Here is a 3,408-nt window from a genome sequence, read left to right as displayed (position 1 = left end):
CTACCCTCGCAGTCTCACTGCCCCGTCCCCAGCCTTATATTGTAACCTTTCCAGTCTTCATCCTTTCCTAATCTGTCGCCATTCAGAGAATAATCCACCTCCCTGTTCTGCTCCAAAGTGGATAACCTCACATTACCCACATTATACTGCAGCTGGCCACCCATTCAACCTGTCCAAATCACACTGAGGCTTCTCTGCATCCTCCTCACAGCTCACCCTCTCTCACAGCTTTGTATCTTTTGCAAACTGGGAGATATTATTATTTAGTTTAGAATGATTTAAATTATTCCCATATGTTGTGAATAGCTGGGATCCAAGTAGTCACTACCTGCCACGCAGTAAAAGACCCCTTTATTCTTTCTTTGTTTCTGGTCTGCCAACCAGTTCTCTATCCATATCAGTACACTACCCCCACTCCCATGCACATTAATTTTACAATCTAATCTCTTTTGTGGGACTTTATCAAGAACTTTTGAAATTCCAGGTAAACCACATCCACTGGCTCCCCTCATCGACTCGACTAGTTACGTCCTTGGAAAATTTCACTAGATTCGCCAAGCGTAACTTCCCTTTTGTAAATCCATGCTGACTCTGTCTGATCCTGTCACTGTTTTCCAGTTGCTCTGTTATTAAATATTTCATAATGGACTTTAGGATTTTCCCTGACATCAGACTGAACTGGTCTAAAATTCATAGTTTTTTCTCTGCCTCCTTTTTTAAAATTAAGGGGTTACATTAGCTACCCTCCAAACTATAAGAACTCTTTCAGAGTCTATAGAATCTTGGAAGAAGAGCACAGATGCATTCACTATTTCTCAAGCCACTTCCTTAAACATTCTGGGATGTAGATTATCAGGTTCTGGGGATTTATCAGTTTAATCCCATCAATTTCCTCAAACCCATGTCCATACTAATATTGATTTCCTTCAGTTCCTGCCTCTCACTGGACCCTGTATTCCCCAACAATTTTGGGACGTTATTTTTGTCCCGCTTCGTGAAGACAGAACTAATGTATTGAAAGCAAGAGCTTTTATAAATAAATAAAAAGGAAGAGAGAAGCCATAGTCAACATTGGTCCCCCAGCGAATGAGACTGGGGATATAAAATGAAGGAACTAAGAAATGGCAGAGGAGTTGAATAAATACTCTGCATCAGTCTTCAATAAATACTCTGCATCAGTCTTCACAGTAGAAGACCCTGATAGCATTTCAAAATTACTAAATAGTCAAGGGGCTAAAGGAAGCGATGAAATAAATACAATAACAAGAGAAAAGTGTGAGGGAAACAAATGGGACTGAAGACTGATAAATCCCCGGATATGATGGAATGCAAACTGGGAAATTAAAGGAAGTAGCTACGGAGGTTATGGACACACTGCTAGTAATCTTGCGAGAATCCTCAGATTTTGGAAACATCGCAGAGGATTGGAAAACTACCAATATAAACCTTTATTTCAAAAGAGGAGGCAAACAGCAGGTGACTATAGGCCAGTTAGCTTAATGTATGTTAATTGGGAAAATGTTCAAGTGAATTATAAAGGATATAGCAGCAGAGCATTTAGAAACACATAATATGATCAAGCAGAGTCAGCATGGCTTCATGAAGGGGAAATCATACCTGACAAATTTACTCGGGTTCTTTGAGGAGGTAAAGGGGAAGCAGTGGATGGAATATATTTGGATTTTCAGAAGGTACCACACATTATCCACAAATAGGATAAGAGCCCATGGTGTTGGATGTAGTATATTAAATTTACATGGATAGACGATTGGCTAACTAATAGAAGACAGGCGTTATTTGCAGGCTGAGGGATGGACTTGTGGCTTTGCTTTTCTGGTGGAGGCGAGAAGTGATTTAGACATTTCCCTTTCCTTTAACTATTTCTTTCTGCTTCTGTTTTTCACCTGTCTTTTGTATACCACGATGGCGTTGGAGAATGGCAGCTTTGTACACTTTTCACTGTACTCCTGCATTCCTGTACTTGAGTACATGTGAAACAAAATCTAAATCTAAGGGGAGCATTTTCAGGATGGCAGTCTCTAACTGGTGGAGTGCCACAGGGATTAGTGCTGGGGCCACAATTATTTATAATATGTTTGATGACTTGGATGAGGAAAGTGAATGTACTATAGCCACGTTTATAAAATAAGCATGAAGGCAAGTGATGAGGATGAAAAAAGTCTGCAGAGGGATATAGACTGATTTTAATGAGGGGACAAAAACTTGAAAGATGGAATATCATGTGGGAAAATGCAAGGTTATGCACTTTGGCAAGAAGAATAGGGGAGCTGAATATTATTTAAATTGAAAAAGCCTGCAGAAAACTAAGGAACAGAGTGATTGTCCGTGAATTACAAAATGCGAGCATCCAATTTCAGTGGGTAATAGGGAAAGCAAATGGAATGTCAGCCTTTCTTTCAAAGGCAATGATATAAAAGTGCAAGGCTTTGCTAAAGCTGTACAAGACAATAGTCAGAGCACAGCTGGAATGCTTGGACGCCTTATCTAAGGAAAGATAGACTGACATTGAAGGCAGTACAGAGGAAGTTTGTTAGGCTGGTCCCAGGTATGGAGAGACTGTTTTATGAGGAGAGATTCAGTTGGTTGGACCTGTACTTGTTGGAGTTTAGAGGCGACCTTATTGAAACATACAAGATTCTTAGAATGCTTGACAGGGTAGATGCAGAGAAGTTGTTTCCCCTTGTAGGAGAGTTTTGGACCAGAGGGCATTATCTCAGAATAAGGGGTCACACATTTAAGATAGAGATGAAGTGGAATTTCTATTCTCAGAGAGAAGTGAATCTGTGGAATTCTTTACCACAGAGGACTGTTGAGGCTGGGTCATTAAGTGTACTCCAGGCTAAGATAGATGATAGTTAATCAGTAGGGGAATAAAGGCAGAAAAATGGGAGTTGAGGATTGTCAGATCAGCTATGGTGTCACTGAATGATGGAGCAGACTTGATGGGCTGAATGGCCTATTTCTGTTCCTATATCTTATGGTCTTATTTAATTGGTCTGCCATTACTTTGTTCCCTTTGATAACTTCCTCTGTTTCTGACTGTAAGGGACCTACATTTGTCTTCACTAATCATTGATCTTTATGTCGTCATTGTCTTCAGGAATAGTGCCAGAAGACTGGAGACTAGCAAATATTGTCCCCTTGTTCAAGAAGGGGAGTAGAGACAACCCTGGTAATTATAGACCAGTGAGCCTTACTTCGGTTGTGGGTAAAGTGTTGGAAAGGATTATAAGAGATAGGATTTATAATCATCTAGAAAGGAATAATTTGATTAGGGATAGTCAACACGGTTTTGTGAAGGGTAGGTCTTGCCTCACAAACCTTATTGAATTCTTCGAGAAGGTGACCAAACAGGTGGATGAGGGTAAAGCGGTTGATGTGGTGTAT

The 3,408-nt window shown here is 40.2% G+C and overlaps 1 protein-coding gene across 1 annotated transcript in view; it reads left to right on the top strand.

Annotated features, from left to right (window-relative positions):
* The window catches only part of LOC125481688 (active breakpoint cluster region-related protein-like), a 5,798-nt gene that overhangs the window by 359 nt on the left and 2,031 nt on the right, over positions 1–3,408 (top strand). The gene's annotated exons all lie outside the window — the stretch shown is intronic.

This window comes from Rhincodon typus, unplaced genomic scaffold (assembly GCF_021869965.1).
Source record: "Rhincodon typus isolate 14 unplaced genomic scaffold, sRhiTyp1.1 hic_rhity00003103, whole genome shotgun sequence".
Classification (NCBI taxonomy): Eukaryota; Metazoa; Chordata; class Chondrichthyes; order Orectolobiformes; family Rhincodontidae; genus Rhincodon; species Rhincodon typus.
The sequence above is the reverse complement of the archived record's forward strand: the minus strand, read 5'-3'. Positions and strand labels throughout refer to the sequence as shown.